Below are 26,359 nucleotides of genomic sequence, written 5' to 3' on the forward strand. Positions count from 1 at the left end.
TGGGGGTGGGTAGTTGTGCACTTTTTAGTCACTTCTGTACACAAAAAGAAAAAAGAAGAACTGAACCAATGGCTAAGTGGTTTTAAAAAAGCCAAAGGAGGAACCAATCGCAAAAACAACAGCAGAAACTGTGAAGAAGCCACACAGCTCAGATGAGGGGGCACAGTATCAAATCATGTGCCAATGGTCATGAAAATGAGGAAATCCTTATCCCCTTAGGAAACCCTAAGGGGATATTTCTAGGAAATACGCCTCTTCACCCACCCCCTAGGAATATTGTGGAATAATTGAAGGTGTGTGAAGACGACACGCTGTACATTATAGGACGCAGTAGGCAGCAATGATAACAGACGTGGAGGACACCTACCTGAGTCATGGAAGATGACGTCGTGGACTTTGACTTGAGACTCGGTAAGTCTTCTTCCAGGTAATATTAAGACTGTCCCTTATTGGTTATAAAAGTTAGTTTTAATTTGAAGTTGTTTCTTACTTTATCTTCTTCCATGTGGACTTTGGTCCGATGATGACAACTGCGGGTCCCAGAACCCATAAGATACGTGCTTTGTCTACTATTCTGTGGTGATCATACAATCTAGGAAGTCTATAACTTAAAAAAATGAGAGTTACTTTTGACCTTTTCTTAGTAAATGTACGTCAGTCAGTTCCTATTGATTATCATCTTCTGTTCCAAGTGTTCCTCAACCATCTATCTAATAAAAGATTCCAGAATTTCTTAAATCCACTTTTAAAACCTTTGCATGTTGTAACGCTTCTTTCACTTCTCCAATTCCCTAATGTCTCAGACAACAAATCCAGAAGACCTTTACACTCTGAGAAGTAATTTATCTAATCCTGAAGGCATGGCAACATTTAAGATCTCTTGAGGCTCTCCTACTCTCTTTTTCCAAACCCCAGGCTTGGTGATAGAGTGGAAAGAATAACTTTGGATTCAGAAATCCATTTATCAAACTCCTGGCTCTACTACTTATTCACTGTGTAACTTTGGGCAAATTGCCAACACTCTCAGCCCTCATTATATTTCTCTACAAATTGGGGTACCTCAGGGAGCCTGGATGGCTTAGTCGATTAAGCATCCAATTCTTGATTTCAGCTCAGGTCATGATCTCACTGCCATGAGATCAAACCCAGCATCAAGCTCTGCGCTAGGCCTGGAGCCTGTTTAAGATTCTCTCTCTCTGAGGGTTGCTGGAGAGGTGTTGGGTGGGAGCATGGCCTAAATGGGTGAAGGGCATTAAGGAGGGCACATGTTGGGATGAGCACTGAATGATGTAAGTGATGAATCACTAAATTCTACTTGTGAAAACGTTTTTATATTATATGCTAACTTGGATTTAAATAAAAAAATAAAATAAAATAAAATAAAAATATTTTCTCTGTCTCCCCCCTTTTCCTCTGTCCCTCCCCTGCTTGTGTGCACTCTCTCTCAAAAAAAGATGATAACAATAATAAAATAAATTGGGAATACCTCTTAATTCACAGGATTACTATTCAAATTAAATGAAAATATGCAAGTAAACCAAATAGATAACAAAATATTAACAAATAAAATCCAACAATATATAAAATAATTATACAATATGACCAAGTGGGATTTATCCTAGAAATGCAAATCTGGGCCAATCAGTGCAATCCATCATATTGAGTGCCTACCAAAGAAAAACTGTATTGTCATATCAACTAATGCAGAAAGACATTTGACAAAATTCAATATCCATTCTAAATTTAAAGCAAAAACAAAACTCTCTGGAAACCAAGAATAGAAGCAAACTTCCTAAACTTGATAAAGAGAATCAGAAAAAAAAAAAAAAACCCTTCTGATAATTTCATACTTAATGGCAAAAGATTGAGTGCTTTCCCCCTAAGATAGGAACAAGCCAAGGATATCCACTCTCACCATTCCTATTCAACATTATACCAGAAATTTTAGCCAATAAAAGAAGGCAAGAAACAGAAATAAAAGGCATACAGATTAGAAACAAGTGAATAAAACTGTCCCTATCTGCAGTATAAATACCTACATAGAAAGTCCCAAGGTTTCTACAAAAAAGAAACAAAAACAAAAACAAAAAACCTCCTAGTATCATGTTCACATGAAACAAGGTCACCACACAAAAATTGATTGTGTGTCTACCTGCTGGCAATAAACAATTAAAAACCAAATTTACAATCATACTACTGCTTACAATCACTCTAAAAATAGAAAACACTTAGGTATATATCTAACAAAACATGCACAGGTCTGTAGGCTGAAAACTACAAAATATTGATGAAAATAATCAAAGGCCTAAATAAATAGAAAGACATACCATATGTATGGACTGGAAGACTTAACACTGAAGGTGTAAATTCTCTGTAATTGATCAGCAGGTCCAATAACATCTCAAAATCCAGTAACATTTTTGTCAATACACACCAACTTATTTTAAAATTTATGTGAAATACCAAAAGAACTGAAATCGCCAAAACAATTTTGAAAAAGAAGAATAAAGTTGAAGGATCACACTATCTTTTTCAAGGATTTACTATAAAGCTACAGAAACATGACAATGTGGTATTAGTGAAAGTTTGGACATGATAATGGGCAGATTTGAAGAGAAGGTCCAAAATTAGACTACACAAATATGGCCAATTAGTTTTGACAAAGTTCCAAAGAAAATTAAATGTAGAGAGGTAATCTTTTCAATAGACGGTATTGGAATAATTGGACATTTACATGCAAAAACATGAACGTCAACCTAAACTTCACACCTTCACAAAAAATAACTCAAAATGGATCATAGATTTAAATGTAAAACATACAGTGATAAAACTTTTGTATGAAAACATAGGAGGAAATCTTCAGTATCAAGAGTATACAAAGTGTTCTTGGACATGGTAACAAAAGCACATCCATAAAAGAAAATAATAACTGCACTGCATCAAAATTAAAACCTTCTACTATCTGGAAGATACCATTAAGATAATGAAAAGATAAGCTATTGACTGAGAGAAAATATTTGAAACTCATATATTGGACATAGTACTTGGATCCAGAATGTATAAAAATCTCTCAAAATCTAACAGTAGAAAATCAAATAACCCAATTCAAAAATAGGCAAAAGAGTCTTTTGTGGTTTGTTTCCCTTGTTACTCTTTCCCCCTTCCCACATGTTCATCTGTTTTGTTTCTTGAATTCCACATATGAGTTAAATCATATGACATTTGTCTTTCTCTGATTGACTTATTTTGCTTTAGCATAATACATTCTGGTTCCATCCATGTCATTGTAAATGGCAAGATTTCGTTCTTTTTGATGGCTGAGTAATATTCCATTATATATATATACACCACATCTTCTTTATCCATTCATCAGTCGATGGACATTTGGGTTCTCTCCATAGTTTTGCTATTGCTGATAATGTTGCTATAAACATTGGGGTTCATGTACCCCTTCAAATCTGTATTTTTGTATCCTTTGGGTAAACACCAATAGTGCAATTGCTGGATTGTAGGGTAATTCTATTTTCAGCTTTTCGAAGAACCTCCATACTGTTCTCCAGAGTGGTTGCACCCGTTTTCATTCCCACCTACAGTACAAGAGGGTTCCCCTTTCTCTGCATCCTTGCCAAAACCTGTTGTTTCTTATGTTGTTAATCTTAGCCATTCTGACAGGTTTTGATTTGTATTTCCCTGATGATGAGTGATGTTGAGCATCTTTTCATGTGTCTGTTAGCCAGATGGTTGTCTTCTCTGGAAAAGTATCTGTTCATGTCTTCTGCCCATTTCTTAACTGGGTTGTTTGGGTTTTTTTGGGTGTTGAGTTTCATAAGTTCTTTACAGATTTTGGATACTAACCCTTTATCAGATATGGCATTTGCAGATATCTTCTCCCATTCCATAGGCTGTCTTTTACTTTTGTTGATTGTTTCCTTCACTGTGCAGAAATGATAGAGAACAAACTGAGGGTTGATGGAGCAAGGTGGGTGGGAAATGGGCTAGATATGTATAAGGAGGGCACTTGTGATGAGCACTGTATGTTGTATGTAAGTGCTGAATCACTGAATTCTACTTGTGAAACCAATATTGCACTGTATATTAACTAATTAAAATTTAAATTAAGAAAAAGACAAGAAATAACAAGTGCTGGCAAGAATGTGAGGAAAAGGGAACTCTAGTATATTGTGGGAATCTAAGTTGGTGCAGCCACTGTGGAAAACAGTATGGAGGTTGCTCAAAAAATAAAATTAGAACCACCATAAGACCTAGCAATCTCACACCTTGGTATATAACCAAAGGAAACAAAATCGGTATCTCTAGGAGAAATCTGCACTCCCAAGTTCACTGCAGCATTATTCAAAACAGCCAAGATATGGAAACAATCTAAATGCTTTTCAATGGATGAATGGATAAACAAAATATCAATATATATATAAACAACACTATATTATTGGGCCACACAAAAGAAGGTAATCCTGCCATTTGTGACAACGTGGATGAGCCTGGAGGGCATTATGCTAAGTGAAATAAGCCAGACAGAGAAAGACAAATACTGTATGATCTCACTTATACATGAAACCTTTAAATAAAGAAAAAGTCAACTTCATAGAAACAGAGAATTTAGGGGCACCTGGGTGGCTCAGTTGGTCAGCGTCCAACTTCAGCTCATGTCATGATCTCATGGTCCATGGGTTCGAGCCCTACATTGGGCTCTGTGCTGACAGCTCGGAGCCTGGAGCCTGCTTCGGATTCTGTGTCTCCCTCTCTCTCTGCCCCTCCCCTGCTCATGCTGTCTCTGTCTCTCAAAAATAAATAAATGCAAAAAAAAATTTTTTTAAGAAAAAAATAGAGAATTTAATGGAGGTTATATAATGGAGGTTGCCAGAGACTGAGGAGAGGGGGAAAATGTGGGAATATATGTCAAAGGGCACAAACTATCAGTTAGAAGATAATATCTGAGGATTAAATGTACAGCATGGTTACTATGGCTAATAATATGGTTTTGTATACTTGAAATCTGCTAAGGCATGCTCTATTATGGCTCAAGACTCCTATATTTATCACTGTCCTTGGTGCCTCCAATTTCTTTTATCTCTGAGTTTTCCCAGTGTTGTTGTTTTTTTACCAGATATTAGATTCCATAAAGAATGGTTTGCAACTTGAGTCCATTAATATTATTCAAAAAAGCAAAAAAAAAAAAAAAAAAAAAAAAAGAAGGCAAAAGACTCACACACCTTATCAGAGGATAAGAGGATGTCAAGTAAAGACATGAAAAGATGTTCAAAATTATTTGCCATTAGAGAAATACACACTAACACCAGGATGAGAGAATTCTGCACACCTATTAGAATGGCTGAAATAAAAAATACTGACAATACCAAGTTCTGGCTAGGAGTCAGAGCAACTGAAACATTCACATATTGCTGGCAGAATGAAAAATAGAGATACTCTGGAAAACAGTTGGGCAGTCTCTTCTAAAGTGAAATACAGACTTACCATACAACCCAGTAATCCCACTCCTAGGTATTTGGACACTTTGGTTCAGTCAAAAATCCTTACGTGGATGTTTACAGCTGCTGTATTCATACCTATCCCAAACTGAAAAGAACAACAGGTGTTCTGAACGATGAAACAATCCCTGCAACAACCTGGATGAATGTCAAAGGCAGGTCAAAGAAGCCGGTTCCAAAACCAAGATAGCACTGAGAAATGTCAGTGGGTTAGAGAACTATTCTGTATTTTTACTGTTGTAGTGAAACAGTACCTGTATTTAAATTCATAGAACTGTATACCAAAAGACCGAAGTCAACTTTACCTTATACTAATTTAAAATGACTCGGTGCTAAAATAAAAAGACAATACTCAAAGATGTTTCATTCTTGTTTCCTCATCTATAAAACAGGAGCTTTAAAAGTAATTTACGGGACACAATAAAACAACTGACAATAATAAGGTTCTGCAAGTAGTCAAGCATCCTCAGGCATTAAGTATAAAACAAAGATAAGTGCATGTATTTAATTTTACAAATTTAATTAAAGATGCAGGCCCCCATGAGAACTGGCTTACAATGAACCTCATTTTGTTTAATGTTCACTTATTTATTTTGAGAGAGAGAGAGGCGGGGGGTGGGGGAGAAAAAGAATCCCAAGCAGGCTCCATGCTGCCAGCACAGATCCCAATGCAGGATCGATCCCATGAACCATGAGGTCATGACCTGAGCCAAAACCAAGAGTTGGAGGCTTAAGTAACTGAGCTACTTACTACTCAGGTGCCCCTAAAAAGAATTTTAAAAAGGAGAAGACACATATCACAGAGAAGAATATGGCACAGTTCCTAATTTCACTCCTACCCTCCCCCCGAAGCCACATTGGTCCATAAACAAAATCCCAAGAATTCTCACTAACATACCCTCACACACACATTTGAAAAGAAGGATGGCATGTTGCTTATCTTCAGATGTATAAACAACACAGCTGATTCTCTGTGAAGAAGATAAAGTGCCTAAGATGTTTGTAAATTAAGAACCAATGTGAATTTAAGGTCTACCCGTGGAATATATCCTGGCCAGATAGCGAGAATTCAGGTGCCCAATATTAAAGAGAGCCTCAAAAGTGAAAGCAGAGCCTAAACACACACACACACACACACACACACACACACACACACACACACCATACACTTAGGCTACACTATACTTCTGGCAAGCTAGCTTGTGGTGGTGATGGAGTAACACTAAAGCTAGGCTACACACAAAGTCTAGTCCAGATCCGGGTACTGGTAAGAATGACTATTCAGACTCTGTGTAAGTCACTTTCACTTGTTTCACTATCAAATCAGCAAAAAGTGCAAAAGGTCAAGGTTTCAAGTGGATGGGAATATATCCTAATGCCTCCCTTTGCTCCTCAGAGTCACCTAATAGCCAATGGTATCAGTATCTTAAAGAAAGGAATCTTCTCGCTAGAGGAGGAAAGAAACATGGCCAACAATAAGAGTGAATGAGATTTTTAAAAATAGTAACTGGAATGACAATAGTGAAAAGAAACTGTGGACAAATAGGACAAGAACAAAGAAAATACAGTGTATAATTAATAAAGAAACTAATGTAGAAGAAAAACAAAGCAAACAAGAAACCAAAGGAAATTTTTCAGAAGAGCTTTGAATAGTCAACAACAACCACTTGACTTTGACAAAATAAGCGCACAACAATTAGAATATAAAGAACACTATAAGAAAAGGGAAAATATTTCTCATAAAATAAAAAGAGAGCAAAGCAATGCCACTAAAATTAATCAAGTTAAGAACAGTAAGAAACAAATAAATAAGATTGAAAGAACAAAAAACAAAATCCACTTACTTACATTTAGAAAAAGATTATGAACATTCTAGTAATGTAAATAAACATGGCTACTTAAAGAATCATAAACTATCAAAATAGGCCTCCAACAAATGCATAATTGGTATCTAGAAGAAAAATAACAAATGAAATAAGCAAAGTATTACAAAAATATGTTATAAGAAAATATACCTGACATTAAAAATTAAATCTGCACAGTGAATAAACATGAAAATTAGGTGTGGAACTCTTTACATTAATATATGTCTGTGTTAAGTTAGTGAATTTCAAGAAATAATGAAGAAATAATTTTTCAGGCATCAGAAAAAGTTAATTACCTCCAAGGAGAAAAAAAGTCAGACAGATCTCAGACTTCTGCATAGCAACATTCATGCTCAATTATAAATAAGAATTGTGTGCAGTGTGATGTCCAAATGACAGTCACTAGCAACATAAGGCTGTTTAACACCTAAAATGCAGCTAATTCAAAGTGAGTTGTGTTCTAAGCGTCAAATACATGCTGGGTTTTGACAACTTACTATAAAAAGTTTTTTTAAATCTCATTAATAAGGTTTTATGTTGACTACATGTTAACATGATATTTTGACACAGTGGGTTAAATAAAATATACTATTGAAATTAGTTTTGTCTATTCTACATGATATTTTTTATTTATTTGTTTGTTTACGTCTTTATTTTACAGAGAAAGAGCATGAGCGGGAGAGAGGGGCAGAAGGAGAGAGAGAGAAAGAGAATCTCAAGCAGGCTCCGTGCTCAGTGTGGAGTCCCACATGGGGCTCAATCCATGACCCCTGGGATCATGACCTGAGCTGAAATCAAGAGTTGGATACTCAAATGACTGAGCCACCCAGGAGCCTCTGTTATACACAATATTTTTAATGTGGCTACTAGAATTATATACTTCTATCAGATAGCATGGATCTACATAGTATTTTAGGAAAGAATGTAATAGCTCCAAAAGAATATAATTATAATTATATTATAAATTATATTTATTATATTTATAAATTATAAATTATATTTATAATTATAATATCATATAATATAACATAACATATATCCAAAAAAATATAATACCTATTCAAGTTATTTTAAAGTAATTTGTAACAGGTATACATTTTTAATGTAAAAAAAAAAAGGAAACTTAGCTCTTATAAACTTTTACTGAAGAAACTGCTTGATGAAATCCAGAAAAGAATCAAAATAAAAAACTCAAAATTGGAGAAGTCATGGTAAAGAGGACTAGTGATGAGCACTGTATCCATTTAAATATGCCAAAAACTGTGGAACTAGGATTGCAAAGGAGATTGTATTATACATCTTGATAATATAAAAGTAACAATATAATAGAGGTTAGCAAACCTTTCCTAAAAAGATCAAGTAAATAATTTAGGCTGTGGGCCATATGGTCTCTGTCAAAACTATTTAGTTTTAGTGCTACAGTTCAAAAGCAGGAATAGACCATACATAAACAATGTATATGTATAACAATGTGGCTTTGTTAATACTAAGACTTTGTTTACCAAAACAGGACCATATTGTTCCCATCAGGGCTACAACTTACACTGCTGTAACTCAAAAGTTAGAACAGACAATATATAAATAAAGGGGCATGGGCAACTGAGCAAGTTACAATAAAACTTTATTTACAAAAACAGGTAGCAGGCCCTATTTGGTTGTAGTTTCCTAACCCTATAACAGAGAGGAGGGAAAAGAAATGTACGATGATAAAAACCCCATCTTCTTAGTGGGTATTTTAAAACTACTATCTAAAATTGAAGTATACAGTTTTTTAAAAAACATAAAATCCCTTTTCAAAATTTGCTTAATGTATTTCCCTTTAAAGAGGAGTTTTTACAGAAAATAATATCTTGGGGGTGCCTGGGTGGCTCAGTCAGTTAAACAACTGACTTCCGCTCAGGTCATGGATCTCACGATTTGTGGGTTTGAGCCACACATCAAGCTCTGTGCTGACCGCTCAGTGCTGGAGCCTGTTTCAGATTCTGTGTCCCTCTCTCTCTGCCCCTCCCCTGCTTGTGCTGTGTCTCTGTCCCCCCCCCCCACAAAAATAAACATTAAAAAATTGTTTTAAAAAGATAAGATGAAATAATGAAATGAAATGAAATGAAATGAAATGAAATGAAAAAATGAAATGAAATGAAATGAAATGAAATGAAATGAATATCTTTGGGGATTAAGAAATCAGTCTAGGAATATTACTCAGTCATCAAAAAGAATTAAATCTTGCCATTTGCAACGATGTTGATGGAGCTAGAGAGTATAATCCTAAGTGAAATAATTCAAAGAAAAACAGATACCATATGATTTCACTAATACGTGGAATTTAAGAAACAAAACAAACAGGCAAAAGGAAAAAAAAAGAGTAGCAAAGAAACAGAACTCTTAACTATAGAGAACAAACTGATGGTTACCAGAGGGAGGGGGTGGGCCGATGGAGGGAATGGGTTTGGGGGATAAAGGAGTACCCTGTTGTGACGGGCACTGGGTGTTGTATGAAAGTGTCGAATCACTAGATGGTAAGCCTGAAGCAAATGTTACACTGTATGTTAACTACACGGGAATTAAAATAAAAACTTAACATAAAAAAACAAAGAAATGAATCCAAAATTCATTTATTTCTGTTTCACTTGTTTCTCTATCAGTTCAATTCGAATAACATTGAAAAGATATTTTTACTTATAAAACTACTCGTCGATTATTTTCTATGCTGCTGGATCAATATACGCCTTCACCGTCGCTTTTTAACCCTTTTATAACCACAGACCCAAAAAACCGAGTATGATCACATTGCTTTAAAGCGGCCGCTGGAAAATATTCTTACCCATCTTCGTCACTCGGAGCTCAAAAACTTCAGAGTACAAAATAAGCGACTGTGTTACCATCACGATCTGTCACATCAGCTTCCATGTCCTCCAGGTTCGACTCGTCAGACCCCCCGCCCCCCCCCCCGGCTTTTTCCCTGAGTTACCCACTATTTTCCTGTATCGTGTCAGCTACCCTTTAAAATAAGCCGCTGTTTTTGTTTTTTCAGCTTACGCTCTTTGGTCAACTCAGGTCAACTATCCTGATACTGTGCGATCCCCTCTCATATCATATGAGCCTAAAAATACATCCTTGCAAAATTAAAGAATGTGTTTTTCTTTCCGAGTCATCTTGACAGGTATCTAGTTCCCAAACTAAAGAATTGTAACTGATTTCAGGCATGAAGGTCACTGGTGCGAGAAAATCCTTGCATGGAGGCCCCTGTGTCTAATCACCGTGTATGCTTCTGATTGTGTTCTTTAATGAGAAAAGAGAGATCATCCAGTCTTTAGAGATGGAGTGCCACCCATTGGACAGAACTAAAATCAAAAGGGACTTCCCAGAGGCCCCTGGGTGGCTCAGTCAGTTAAGTGTCTGACTTCGACTCAGGTCATGATCTCGCGGTCCATAGGTTCGAGCCCTGCGTCAGGCTCTGTGCTGACAGCTCAGAGCCTGGAGCCTGTTTCAGATTCTGTGTCTCCCTCTCTCTCTGACCCTCCCCCATTCATGTTCTGTCTCTCTCTGTCTCAAAAATAAATAAACGTTTAAAAAAAAAAAAGGGACTTCCCAGTTCTCGGAGAAAAGCGACAACTGGAGCTTTGTACGAAAGTGCCAGTAACTCATAAACAACTCAGATATCTCTTACAGGGAGATCATTTCTAAAACAATAAATCTTTTGCGGATGCTTGTTCAAACATGAACTCAAACTGTGTGAGTCCTTTATCAGATACTGTCTTTCAGTATGATTTCTCTCTTAATATTTGAAAAATCTTACTCCCGTGCCATGCATGACTAGAACACCTTAAACAAGGTTCCCAGTCATTAATTAAATGGCAGCCATTTAAATTTTAATACTTGTAATAACTTGTGTTTGAACATTAAATCTAAATATCAAAGATTAGGCCTAAAAAGAAGGAAAGAAAAGATTTTCACCTAAATAATCCAAATCATTCCTCATAAGTAATCTCATCTCAATAACCATCCATTTTCTGGAAATCACTATCGCTGTAATAGAGCCAGTTTCATGAAGAAAAAGAAAAATGAATTCCTTGTACTGGACTGACTATATCTATTTTCATCGTGGCTCTGAGACGGTGTCATCTTGGTGGCAATGTAAATTGTTGGATAATTTTTATGATAAATATATGTTACTCAAAGGCCATTCAAATATGTAAAAATAAATTTCTCTTGAAGAGAAAAATCTATTCTGGACTTCAGATAGGATAATTCTCCTGCACTCCTTAAATAGTAAGGTGCATCATCAAAACCGAAGCACCAAACACGCAGGGTCCCTACCGAAATAGTCATTTTGTTTTTTCAGTTGCGCGTAACCTCATATATCTCAGCCCCATGCGTGCTTGGTATATTTAGTAACCGCTCAAGTTGCTTCTCTTTCTTTAGCCTATTCTTTAATAACCCTAAGAAACTTCTGCTACTCTAAAAATTTATTCCCATTTTGCTTATAGTCAGTGAGAAAGTCATCATTTATCCACACATTTCCATTAAAGGAGTTTAGATGAGAGATGAGATAATATTAGCAATGTAGGAATCACCAGTGTCTGCATCCACAAGGGTAAGCATGGTAGTAACCACACGAAACAAATGAGAATCAGAATGGCTGGGCCAGCGGAACGCGTTGCTCTCCTACAACATGTCTTGATTCTTACATCTTGCTCGGTGATAAGGAGAAGAGTAAGAGCCATGGTGAATTTGTATCAGTATATCCAAAATGTTTAGGTGCTTTCTGCATTCCAAAAACAAAAGGATGTACTACCACTAAGTAATCTTTAATCAAGCCTCAACTTTCATTCCAGAAACACAAGGAAAAGGTTGCTGTATTTGTTCTTTTTTTTCTCTAACTCTCTCTTACCTATGAATAAGGAAGCAGGTGTTTAAACAGCAATATCTGAGATCTAAATTCAATGCTGGAAGGATTTTAAGACTGAGAAGTTAAATAGAAAAATAACTTAGTGGGTGAGGTTGTCAACTTCCCACGTGCCAGGGTTTTAACATCCTGAGCCATCATTAGAAAACAACTATTTAAGTTTCTCAGAAACTTAACAGGAACCCATGGGGGAGGGGAAGGAAAAAAAAAAAAAAGAGGTTAGAGTGGGAGAGAGCCAAAGCATAAGAGACTGTTGAGAACTGAGAGCAAACTGAGGGTTGATGGGGGGTGGGAGGGAGGAGAGGGTGGGTGATGGGTATTGAGGAGGGCACCTTTTGGGATGAGCACTGGGTGTTGTATGGAAACCAATTTGACAATAAATTTCATATATAAATAAAAAAAAAAAAAAGAAAACAACTATTTACTTTGGACTTACAAATGATGGCTTTTAAAAAAAATCTTGGATCCAGAAATTTCAATATGTCTCCTTCATTGGTATTAATGGTCTTTCTAATATTCTAGTTACAAGCAGGGCCTCTGGAGACAGACTACCTGAGTGCAAATCCTAGATCTGCTACTTATGAGCTTGGTCATATTATTTATGAGCTTGGTCAAGTTAACCTTTTGGTGACTTAGTTTCCTTGTCTGTAAGAGTATCTGCCTCAAAAAAGTTGTTATAAAAATTAAATGTGTTAATTTAATGCGCCTGGCACACGGTGAGCAGTACCTATGATTTCTGCCATGATTTTCTTTGCATATATGATATTTCACTTCTAATCAGGACAAAATACTTTGTTTGAATTTGATTATCTTAACATGGCATGAAAGAGGCAGGTTGAATTTTGTTATTCCTTACCCATTCACTTTGTGTGTTCATTCATTTATTCATCCATTCACCTGGCATGTGTTGAACACATAGTATGGACTCTGTATAGAGCAAGACCCTGAGGACACAAAGATAAATAAAATATAATCTTCAGGGAAGAAGAGAGAGTCACATATGCTGCTAAGCACATTAATGTCCCAGGTCTACAGTAGGAGAATAAAGTGCACAGTGGAGGTCTGAGTGAGGGAAAGACAAATTTCACCCCAAAGAAGGGTTAGGAAAATCTCCACTGAGAAAGGGGTGCTTGACCTAAGTACTGAGAGATAAGCAAGTTTCTCCTGGGGTCTGAGTTAGTGTGAGGGCAGGACATCATATGTAAAAAAGATGTGAAGACAACCTCAGTGGGTAAATCAGAGGCCCTCCAGCAACCTAGTAGGCAAAACTAACACAGATTCTTCCACATACTGGATAAAATAGCATAAGAAAAAGTAGCCAAGCTTGAAAGAAGGGAAAGGAAAACAACCCATAATTTCAAAAAATGAAGGAGACAATCAAATGCTGAGTAGTAAATCTAACTGATGTAGCAGCCTCCCAGGGGTTGTCAGCCCTCCTTAGAGTGAAGGCTGAGTGTTAATATCCAGGCAGGAAAAAGAAAAGGAAGCAGCCTGTGTGAGGTAGAGAGCTGGAACTGAGACCTCCGCACTTAACTGGGCCCATCTAGGAAAAAGGAACTAGAAATATTCCCCCTACCAACCTAAAGAGGTAGCAAGGAAACTTGCCATCTGCCTGGAACTCAGAGTGGGGAAAAAATTGAAAACCCCACACCTAAGGCACATTTGCATATGAGGGTCCAATTTATATTTTCCCCATCAAAATCCCAAGCTAAGATGTTAGTATTATACTGGTATGAGAGCCATGAAACTAGAAAGCTAGCAAAGCTGGTATGGCCACTACCCAGGGCACTACTCCCACAGTGGGGAAAACCAACTTCTAATGAAGATGATCTCACAGTGAAAAAAATTAAAAATCACACACACACACACACACACACACACACACACACACTTAGAAACAATCCATCATCACGAGAGAGATTCTGTTCCATTCCAAATAGAAAATTCACATTAGAAAAACCAGATATAATTGGGGCACCTGGGTGGTCAGGTCATGATCTCACAGTTCATGAGCTCGAGTCCCACATCAGGCTCACTGCTGTCAGCACAGAGCCCATTTCAGATCCTCTGTCCCCCTCTCTCTCTGCCCCTTCCCCCCACTGGCACACTCTCTCTCAAAAATAAATAAAACGTTAGGGGCACCTGGGTGGCTCAGTAGGTTAAACGTGCAACTTCAGCTCAGGTAATGATCTCACAGTTCATGAGTTCAAGCCCCACATTGGGCTCTGTGCTGACAGCTCAGAGCCAGCAGCCTGCTTCAGATTCTGTGTCTCCCTCTCTCTCTGTCCCTCCCCCGCTTGCTCATGTGCTCGCTCTCTCTCTCTCTCTCTCTCTCACACACACACACACATAAATAAACATTAAAAAATCTAATTTAAATAAATGAATAAAACATTTAAAAAACTAGATATAATAGATCTGACTGAATAAGACTATAAAATAAGTGACGTTTAAATAATCAAGGAGACAAAATCAGGAATCGAGATAACAATGAAAGAACAGCGTGATGATGAGAAAAGATAAGGGTTAATGCAAAGGTTAATGTAGCATTGCCCACTTAGATAATTATTTGGAGCTCAGCATCTCTACAGTGGCAGGAGGGGCTTGGGGGGGGGGGGTTGGAAAATGAGGAGAGAATGGAAAAGATGCATCAAGAGATAAGACCTGAGAGGTAGACAGGATCAAGTTATGTAGGGTCTTGTGCCATCTTGAAAAGTTTAAGTCCCTCAGCAAAGAGAAGACTTTAAAGAACTTTAATCAATAAAGTGATGAATAGATTTATTTCAAGATGTTCTCTTTGGCAGTATTTGGAAAATGAGTGAAAGGAGACAAGAATGGAAAATGGAGACCACTAAGAATATTTCACAGTAGACCAGATGTCTTTAGTTCCAAGTTGTGTTTACAGGCTAAGGAATATTCAAATGCTCTTATCAGAGTTCCAAATTGTGATCATCCCACAAATATCAGCACAACTCAAGAAGCTGCAGGACTGCATGGAACATCTATGCTGTCAGATGGTGCAAATATTGGGGATACAGAGATGAATAAAACACAGGCTGTTTTTCTCCCTCCAAGTGCTCGTAAACTAGCAGGAGAACCAGACACATAAATAACCAATCATTACATGATCTGATGTATATAAGAGAAGAATGAACAGAACTGGGGAGGCTAGGGCATAAGTGTTGACAAAGGCATGACAGGGAAAGGGACATTTGAGTTGAACCCTGAGGGAAGAGTGAGAACATTCAATGTAGGAGGAATTTTGTAACTGCAATGACTCATGAATGTAGTATCAATATGGTAAATATTCAGGAAACACTTTCCATAAACTTCAAACTTTGATGATGTTCTGACATATGAATCATCATGTGGTATAAGTGATGAATAAAGCTTGATCCTCAGTGAGCTTAATATAATAATAATTCTTTGGTATATGAGAATAATTTTACAAGCCTGGAACGCATTCTCTTACCCCTAAAGTAACTCTGCAAAGTTGGTCTTATTCTACCCATTTTGGGATGAGGAAATTTGTTAATAGAAAAGTAATTAAACACAAGACTGACTCGCAGTCTACATTTGTTCCATCTCACAGGGAAATTTCCAATTGTTCTTATCCATGTAGGCCAGGCCAATGTGTTTTTCTCTCACACTTCCTGCTTTGACAAGGTGAGTGTATGGTGGCAGAATATGCCACCCCTAAATATGTCACTTTGGCATAAGGATTTTGAATTAAGGTAAATCAGAAGAAGCAGATATAAGAAAAGCTCTCTGCTCTCTCCTATTTGCCTATAAGCAGAACATAAACTTACAAAGATGACCCCCCTCTCCACCAGAAAGAACAAGAGTTAATCACTAGCGACAACTTTGGACCTTATTAGCCTGGAGATGGCACCAGAGGAAATTATGAAACAAACCTTACTAGAGCTACCCTTTATCGACCCTTAGTTTCTCATATATCTGCAATCCCACAATTTGCTGCCATGAAAACTCAAAGTTCTTTTCCTTTGTCTTGTCACTTTTCTGAAAGTGTATTGTTCCTTTGCTAAGATGGTATATAAGCCCAAGTTCTAACCAACCCTTTGAGTTACTCATCTCTGAGTGCTCCTTTATGTAAGCATGTGGCACATGTTAATAAACTTTTGATTGTTTTTCTTTTTTTTTAATGTCAGACGTGCTCTAATCAAACAGGTAAAAGAAAGTCTTCTCATTCAAATTAAACAAACTTTTAAGACACTAAATCATTTTTACTGGCTTAAATTTTACTTTTTTTTTTAAATTTTTTTCAACGTTTATTTATTTGTGGGACAGAGAGAGACAGAGCATGAACGGGGGAGGGGCAGAGAGAGAGGGAGACACAGAATCGGAAACAGGCTCCAGGCTCTGAGCCATCAGCCCAGAGCCCGACGCGGGGCTCGAACTCACGGACCGCGAGATCGTGACCTGGCTGAAGTCAGACGCTTAACCGACTGCACCACCCAGGCGCCCCCAAATTTTACATATTTTGATCTTGTTCATTAAAAAAATAAGGGCTTAAAGTTTTTAAATGCACCAGTAATATGAGGCTGTACTACTATATGCAAATATTTTAATATACAACCATAACATTTTCTTGAAATGTTCTATATGCATACTTAATAGCAATCCAGCCACCACAACCATTCTTTAAGATGTGCATGGCCACCTTGACCTGCTCTCATGGAGCCTTTCCTGGCAAATTGCAGAAGATCTTTTTTTTTCCCCAAAATGAAACTCCCTTTAATGAAAATGCTGAAGCTCATAGTCAATCTGAGACCAATGTAAAGATCATATGTTCCATATCCCTGGATCATTTCATTTGTCAGTAAAGAAGTTCTTGTGAATGACGAAACAGAGAAACCACTGGTGTTGGAAACTAGAATATGCAGTCTTCAAATATGTGAGTTGAATATGGTTTCTCTTCTAAAAAAGAAAGGCTGGAAGAGGTTAGAAAGACTTATTCACTGTCATTTCCTTGTAAATAATACTCTATATTCTCATTTAAAGTTTTAAACACTGGCAGAGTAGCTCCAGCCCCAGTTGGAGGCCAGCCAAGTGGCTTCCCCTCCACTATCTGACCCTGGTCACCTCCACTCACAAGCCCACACAGGCCACATGGGCTGCCCCCTCTTGAGCTACTGTGACCAGCACCTTCATCATGTGTGGTACGAGGTGAGAGCATTTGGGGCTGCAGCTGTGCACACTGTCTCCTCCATGGGGGAGCACCAGAGGAACCTGCCCCAGATGACCTGTGACACCCCCCGCCCCCCGCCACCACCAGGACCAAGAGCCACCCCATAGCTGTTTTTCTCTTATTCATGTGTCTTTTATCTATCCAATGTATAGGCCCTCAGCCAGAGAACCTAGGACAGTAGCAGGAAAAATATTTCCTCTTCCCTGCAAGTATTCCACATTTGTCACAAATAAGGGCCCAGTACGTTCAGATCGTGGCTTGTCCATGGGCAGTAGGTTCCTGAGAGCAAATGGATCTCTAGCACAGTGTGGTATTGACTCACGCCACATCCTGGTCCTTCCTTCCCCTGCCTCACTCCACTCAGTGAGTCTAGCCCTCCACACCTTCCTCTCATAGCCCAGATGTCCTTCCACGGCCCTTCTCACAGTCTCAGCCCTAAACTTATCATGTGTTGACAAGTAAGCATCTCAAAATGCTTGCGTTCGTGTTTGATTAAAGTCTGGGGATTCCCCAGAGTTCATGTTAAGGTAAGACACAGAAGGAAAGGGAAATACACAGAAATCAGATTAATATTCAAGCTAACTCTGCTGTATGAACTGTAGCCTAAAGAGGCAATGGAGTTCAGAGAAGGAACAGCTAATTTAAACAGAAAATGTGCCAAGGCCAGAGCTGAGCTGGGATGGAAAAGAGGCAATTTAGAGAGGACAAAGAAGTTTATAAATTTGAGGACTGAATGGGATCCTAGAGATCTTGGAGTCTGTCGCCTTGTCCCCCACAGCTTAGTCTTGGCAAACATCCATAAAAGTCAAGATCCAGCTTGGACCACGTGGACCCCTGTGAGAGACAGTCCTACCAGAGGACATCATCAATGTCAAGAAACGGTGGGAAAACAGGAGGACACAGAGAAACATAATCTGTGAATAATGAGCTTCCTTTGACAAGTAGAGCCACTATTACAATTTTATTAAGTACATAATTCCTGCCAGTTAAAGAGTCTATTCTCTTGATCACCTGGGAGACACTAGGGGAACAGATTGTTCTTTTAAAAAATGTACTATTTGCTTGAACAGCCAATATTAATTGTTTCTTCCCACTCACAGGTACATTAGACTTAGTGGGACTTAAATTGCTTTCTCTTAGGAGGAAGCAACATCTTGGTTGTAAATTATACATCTTTGCTTGGACATTAAATCTTTATGCCACTAGCAAACTATTGAGAAGATTACTATTCCACCATAATATGCTATCATTCAAATACATAAAAATAGTTTGAGTTCTGGGGAAGAACAGCCACATACAAGTAAACTCGTATGTGTTGAATTAAGTCAGGTCAGTAAACCAGTCTTAGTTTAGTGCAGGAGCTGGCAGACTAGATCCCTGAGGCCAAATCTGTGTGCCACCTGTTTTTATAAATAGAGTGGCATTGGAGCACAGCCACATCCAATCATTTATATATTATCTATAACTACTTCCTTGCTACATGGCAGACTTGAGAAATTGTGAAAGAGGCCGGATGGCTTGCAAAGCATAAAATATTTACTATCTGGCCTTCTACCAAAAGAGTTTGCCAACTCCTGGTTGGTCTCAATTCTGTTACTTGTAAAATGTGATTAAGAATACACCCCAATCCGGGCCACTTGGGTGGCTTACTTGGTTAAGCATCTGACTCTTGATTTTGGCTCAGGTCATGATCTCACAGTCATGAGATGGTGAGATCGAGCCCCGCATCAGACTCTTCACTGAGCATGGAGCCTGCTTGAGATTCTATCTCTCCTTCCCCCTCTGCCCCTCCCCTGCTTGCATGCTCTCGCTCTCTCGCTCTCTCTCTTTTTCTCTCTCTCTCATAAAAGAAAAGAATACATCCCAATCCTACCTAATTTCCTCTAGCTAATAAAAATTTACTGAGCACCTATTATGTGGTAGGCATGAAGTAGACACTAGGAGGGGGTGGGGTCAGGCGAAGTACAAAGATGAGTAAGACAAGGTTCCTGCCAAAAACATTCTAAGGGCTGAGAAAGAGGTAACATAAGTAATTTCAAGGTGTGTTAAATACGGAGATAAAATTGTGCTTGACATTATGAAGCCAAAATAGAACTTACCAGAAACTAGAGAAGGCATTCTGGTAAAGTGACAAAGGCATTCTGCAGCCAAGTCACAAAGAACAAGTAGGAGCCAGCCAATGGAAAGGACTAAAAGGAAACCAGAAAGACTGAAGAGCCTGTGCTGGCAGTCAAAAGTCAGAACGTGGTTTGCTCTCTCTTTGCATTTCTGCAGTAACAATCTTTGGGGCGATAATGCACCCAGCAGGCGGGGAGACAGGGTTGTTACATACGTTACTAAATTCCCTCAGTTTACTTCACAAGGACTTGCTGCTCAAAGACTAATGAAGGAAACAATGAAAGGCTTTAATATTAAACCTGTGTCAAGTGAAGTTTTTGTCTCCCTGAAATTCTACTCTTATTTTTCAAAGCCGCTTAGAACTTACTGATAAATAATTCTACTTGTGGGGTGCCTGGCCGGCTCAGTCGGTACAGCAAGAGACTTTTCGATCTTGAGGTCATGAGTTGGAACCCCCAGATTGGATGCGGCCATTACTTAAAAATAAATTTAAAAAAATAAAATTTAAAAAAATAATAAAAACTAAAATAAAATCTTAAAAAAATAATAATTCTACTTGCAAAAAATATAAGCATCGTATTTTTTTTAACATGCAAAAATCTGGAGAATAGCCGCTATTGCAACGGGTGATAAAATAAAATTTTTTCTGTCTCATCTTTGGCTGCGCCTCCAAAACCAATTCAATGAGTGAGAACTCCCTAGAAAAAATTCTCTGTAAATGTATCCAGATGGTGTGAATTGAAGCGAACAAAAAAAGGTCCTAAGCTCCAGCGATATCTCTTCCACCAGCTCCCATAGTGCCTTGCATTGCAGCCATTGAGACACTCTTGTGGGCTGGCACTGTAAATTTGCAAAGGCCACGTAAGGTTCAAACGCGTGCATTTGGTACCTGAAAGGTACCACATATTAATGTCTTTCCTTTCACCAAGAACACTAGTGTGAATTATTTTTTCTGACTTATTACTGAAAAGTCAAAAACCTAAGGGTCTAGGGCAAAAGACCACAAATCCTGTCAGGGTTTAGGAGGCAGGAAAGATCTCAAGCATGAGACAGTTCACTGGAAGATTTAAATGGATTATACATTATAGAAAGAGGGCCAGAGAACAAATAGGAAGTGTAAAGATTGAGGGCTTGTTTTTCCACATGCAGGGTCTATGAATGTGTGTCTATGAGTTCGTGCATTTGTGTCTCTGTGTTTGGAAGGGGCGGGGGTTTCAGAGGGAAGAAAGGCAAGATAGCACCCAAAGGAGGAAAGAACAGGTGGGCAGAGTTTATCAGAGATAATGAACTTTCCACCTTCTAATTTTTGCTTAGCCATTTTTATTTAAATCATCTTAAGTCTATAAAGTGTAAATATAGACTAAGCCTGGTGAAGGCATTATTTCCACATATCAGTATACAATGTGGACTGTTTGAAGGGGATTTGTAGTCAACAAGAGGTGAATATTGGTATTTTTCTACTTTGACCATCATTCCCTGAGGGTGAGAAAAGGTATTTTTTTAATGTACTTATATTCCTTGCTCTTTATAACTTTTGTGCCTCCTAATTTTGAGATTGCTTCCACCAGATGCCAATGAATTCTCTCAGTTCCATGAGGTTATCACAGTACACTTTATCTCAAGTCCTAAAGGGAGGCATTAGAACATCTGTGCATGATTCTCTAAGGGGTGGCTCAAAACTTATCTACACCACCTCCCTGCAGCTCCTATCCAGTTTGAGTAGGAAGATTATCTAGGATGTCTTTGTATGTTAGGCCTGCCTCCCCAAGGGAAAGTGGGAGGGGGGCTTCTCACCCTTTCTCAAGCTGTCTTAGCTCAGTCTGCTATAACGAAAATCTTGAGTGGTTTAAACAACAGACACTGATTTCTCACAGTTCTGGAGGCTGTGAAGTCCAAGATCAAGTTGCCAGCCAATTCAGTTCCTGATGAGAGCCCTCTTCTTGGATTTGTTATCATGGACAAATTCACTCCTGTCTCTTCTTCTAGAAGGCACTTAATCCCATTCCTGATGGCTCTGTCCTCATGATGTTATCACCTCCCAAAGGCCCTACCTCCTAATACCATCACACTGGGGATTGGGGTTTCAACATATGAATTTGGGGGAAGACACATTTAGTACATAGCACATGCCAAATAGTTCTTCAAGAGAACCACTGTAGGGTCTGGGGTGTCTGGCAGGCAGGAGTATCACATCTCCCTACCTCTGTTCCCTCCCCGCCATCCATCATCCATAGACAGCTGGATGCCGAACTCCTGGGCCCCACAGTGACATGGTCCCTGACTGAAGGTTCTTGGGAAAGTCTGGCTGGGGTTTCTTGGATTTGTCAGGAGCGACATAGGCCAGATGCCTGACCCTAACCCAGTGATGTCTGATGAGAAGCTGGCTAGAATTCCCTCCTAAGCAAAAGGAAGAAAGACCTACATCTTCAGACTGTCTGGAATTAGGTGCTGAATGTTCTTTGGGTTCAATGGGCACTATGGAAGGTAGCTATCTTTAGAAGTCTTGAAAAGACACGGTGGAAGGGGTCTGCTTGACAGGGCAAAGCCACACTTGGAGAAGAATCTGTGGAGATGCCCCATCAGCGGAGGTTGCTAAGCAGGGCTCATAAGCAGTCATCTGGGCACATGTCTTACTTCATAATTAGAAGGGCTTTGATACTCAGAGTCAGAGAATGAGGCCGCTTGAGGACCTTTTGGACATTCTCACAAGCACTCCGTGAAAGAAAGCGTCGAACGTTCCTTTGGGCATCTTTCCCCAGAGGGCCCAAAACGCCAAATTGCAACAGTGGCAGCCAACTAAGACCCCTCCACTCCTTGGACACTCCCCACCCTCCTGCATCCTGCCCTGGAGGCACAAGAAGCAGCAGGTAGCTGGTGGAAGAGAAAGTGCAGGGAAGAGTAGAGAAGCTGACTGGATAGCCCTTCCCCACTGCAGACTCCCAGACCCACATACCTGAGCTATGGTGGATGGGAGAAGGTTTACATTGGATGCATGATTGGAAGTTTGGTAGTACTCTGGGCTTTCTAGTACCTGCAAAGGAGATCTGTGAGACAGATATTATCCAGAGGCAGGAAAGGCGATCTGACAGAGGGCTGGAAAGAAGACTGTTTCCCACTTTGCTCCCTAAGAAGTCCAGCCCATTCAAAAGCTGAGTCTACATCTAGAGCATAATTAGTAAGTAATGAAACTGGTTTTTCCTATGTGGTCTGTAATTCAATTCTGAAGGAAAGAGCTAACAAAAAGATGATGTTTTAAGAAACATCATTAACATTACATTTAAAATAAGGAAAGAACGGGGCACCTGGGTGACTCAATCGGTTGAGCCTTAGATTCAGGTCATGATCTCACAGTTCATGGGTTCAAGCTCTGGGTCAGGCTCTGTGCTGACAGCTCAGAGCCTGGAGCCTGTTTCAGACTCTCTGTCTCCCTCTCTCTGCCCCTCCCCCGCTCATGCTGTCTCTCTCTCTCTCTCTCTCTCTCTCTCTCTCTCTCCCCGTCTCTCTCTCTCTCTCTCTCTCTCTCTCTCTCTTTCTCAAAAATAAATAAACATTAAAAAAATTTAAGGGGCGCCTGGGTGGCTCAGCCAGTTAAGCGTCCAACTTCAGCTCAGGTCATGATCTCACAGTCCGTGCCAACAGCTCAGAGCCTGGAACCTTCTTCAGATTCTGTGTCTCCCTCTCTCTATGCCCCTCCCCCACTTGCACTCTGTCTTTCTCTCACAAAAATAAAATAAAAACGTTTAAAAAGATTTTTTCTTTAATTAAAAAAAGAAAAAGATAAAATGAATCAAATGATTTGGTAAATTCACTCAAAAGTAATATAAATAAAAATAGAAAATGGCAGACCTACAGGACCAGCAGTGACTTGTCATCATCATGCTCAGGTTTTCCTTGGTGCTTTTTCTCTACACCAGTCAAGCTTCCCCATAGACTACAGATGTGAGGAGATCTCAGACTTCAGGTTAAGCATGTCTATCACTTATACAACATTGTCTGGTGGACCACTTCATGTCATTATTTTCAAAAAAAAAAATATATCTCTTAGAAAGAGAGAACATGAGTTGAGGAGAAGTAGAGAGAGTGGGGATCCCAAGCAGGCTCTGCACTGCCAGTGCAGAGCCTGATGGGGGGCTCAAACCCACAAACTGTGAGATAGTCACCTGAACCGAAGTCAAGAGTCAGATGCTTAACTGACTGAGCCACTCAGGTGCCCCCAAATCATTTTTTTCTAAATCCATAAACTAGAAAACAACATTAAGAAATAAAAATATTGCTGTAAATTTTAAATTCATACTGGAAAGAAAATATTCCTAGTGCTGAATTGTCTAACACAGTAGTCACTGGCCATTGTTGCTATTTAAATTTAAGTTAAAATAAAAATAAAGGGGCACCTGGTGGCTCAGTCGGTTAAGCATCTGACTTTGGCTCAGGTTATGATCTCGAGGTTCATGAGTTTGAGCCCCGCATCTGGCTCTGTGCTGATGGCTCAGAGCCTGGAGCCTGCTTCAGATTCTGTGTCTCCCTCTCTCTCTGCACCTCCCCTTCTCATACTCTCTCTCTCTCTTAAAAGTAAATAAATATTAAAAAATGAAATAAAAATAAAAATAAATAAATATTCAGTTTCTCCATCACATTAACCATATTTCCTTTTTTTTTTTTTCTTTCATTTTTGGAGAGAGAGAGAGAGAGAGAGAGGATGCAGGTGAGCGAAAGGCAGAGAGAGAGTGGGTAAGAGAGAGAAAGAGAAAAGTGGGGCTCACCCAAAGCAAGGATCATGTTCACCTGAAGCAGGGCTCAAGCTCACCCAAAGTGGGGATCAGGCTCACAAACCGTGAGATCATGACCTGTGCCGAAGTCAGATGCTTAACCAACTGAGCCACCCAGGCACCCACATTAGCCCCATGTGGCTAATTGCTACCATATTGAACTGTGTAAATATGGAACACTGTCCATATTGTTGTGGACAGTTGATGACAGTGTTGTAATATTGGACAACACTATTCTAAAGTTTCAGAGCCGGTCATTTTTGACAAAGAAAACAACTCCTGTTTTCTCTGCATGACTAGATTCTTAATATTTTAATCCTCAGCAAATCTGAGTTTTTGTAAAGTATGAAGGTATATGATATCAGAGGCTTGTAAGGACAGAGTATTATTCCTCATTTTAGAGACAGACCAAGTTCCGTTGATAACTTTATTTTTAAACAGCCTTATTAGGGTCAAAAGACAGGCAAAAATCCAGAATTGCAACACTTTTTCCTAGAAACTTAATGCCTTTCAGATTGCTTGTAAGCCATAAAAATTCAGCACTGGGGAATTTAAAATGTTGAGTTAGTGACCTCATACATTTAGCTTTTTCTCAGGAGTTTTCATGGTTTCCTTGCTAAATACAGAATGCACTTCTTTGTATCACATTCTTTTCCCATATTTGTAACTTTCACTTCCTTTTTACATGATACATATTTTAATATATTAAGGCTACCTTATTTACTGACATGAATAGATATGAGTGCAAGTGTTGAAGAAGAGAGAACTTTCAGGAATACTCTTGGAATTCTGTGATCTTATAGGCTAAAAAACCTAAAGAACTGGTATTTGCTTGGAACAAGAATGATTACGAGTTCTGAATGTTTTCGATACCACTAGACAGTTCTTCTTCCCCACCAAAGAGGAAACTTAATAAATCTTTGTCAGAATTTAAAATTTCCTCTCACTGCTATTTCTGGAAATACTTGGAGGACTGGGTCACCAAAACCCACATTCATTGTCTATTGAAGACATGGTCAAATCTCAGACATTTTAGTTAATGCCCAGCCTGAACATGTTATTTAATCTGCCTGCAGTGAAAAAAATTGATATGTAACCTATAGATTCTCACTGTGACTTTGTTTTAACTTTCAGCGGATGACAGGGTGACTGAAAACACATCGTTCCTTTACAAGCAACATGGCCACCAAATGCAGGACGACCCCTCAACAGCATCCTGGATCAGCGAAGCCCGTAGTGAAGGAATCTTCCTAGAGAATTCTCTTTATGCGCCTGTATCATGCTTATTGTGGCTTCCACTGCATGGTTCTGACAGTCAGACATCTGAAAATAAATTATCATGGTAAGGATTGTTATTTTAAATAGATGCAGAGTTTATATTCTTAACTCTTAGGAACTCTTCTAAATGGAAAGAGGTAATTAATACACTCCCCACCCTTTCCTACAATTAAAGAAAGAGACACTGACTTTAGAAAACTAATTAATATTGTTCAACAGTTTAGGGAATGCTATTAATTTTCAAAAGTTTACTACATTCCTCACAGAATTTTCCCAGGCCCCGCCACAATACTGGTATAAAACAAACCACATAGGATATTAGAATTCAGAGAAGGGAAAGAGAAATGAAAGTTTGCATTAAAATGATGGCAAAGGGGGGCGCCTGGGTGGCGCAGTCAGTTAGGCGTCTGACTTCGGCCAGGTCACGATCTCGCGGTCTGTGAGTTCGAGCCCCGCGTCAGGCTCTGGAGCCTGTTTCCGATTCTGTGTCTCCCTCTCTCTCTGCCCCTCCCCCGTTCATGCTCTGTCTCTCTCTGTCCCAAAAATAAATAAAAAACGTTGAAAAAAAAATTAAAAAAAAAAATAAAATGATGGCAAAGGAGCACCTGCATGGCTCAGTCAGTTGAGCATCTGACTCTTGATATTGGCTCAGGTCATGATCTCACTGTGAGTTCAAGCCCCAAATCAGGTTCCGTGCATAGAGCCTGCTT

The 26,359-nt window shown here is 38.9% G+C and overlaps 1 long non-coding RNA gene across 1 annotated transcript; it reads left to right on the plus strand.

The window, feature by feature from the left end:
• The first annotated feature begins 22,290 nt into the window (after positions 1–22,290).
• On the plus strand, positions 22,291–25,733 carry LOC121036031 (uncharacterized). The gene is made up of 2 exons (XR_005793194.1): positions 22,291–22,780; positions 25,506–25,733. It is a non-coding gene; the product is annotated as an uncharacterized LOC121036031 (long non-coding RNA).
• The last annotated feature ends 626 nt before the right edge of the window (positions 25,734–26,359 follow it).

The sequence above is a fragment of the Herpailurus yagouaroundi genome, unplaced genomic scaffold (assembly GCF_014898765.1).
Source record: "Herpailurus yagouaroundi ecotype Mexico unplaced genomic scaffold, PumYag 162, whole genome shotgun sequence".
Lineage (NCBI taxonomy): Eukaryota > Metazoa > Chordata > Mammalia > Carnivora > Felidae > Herpailurus > Herpailurus yagouaroundi.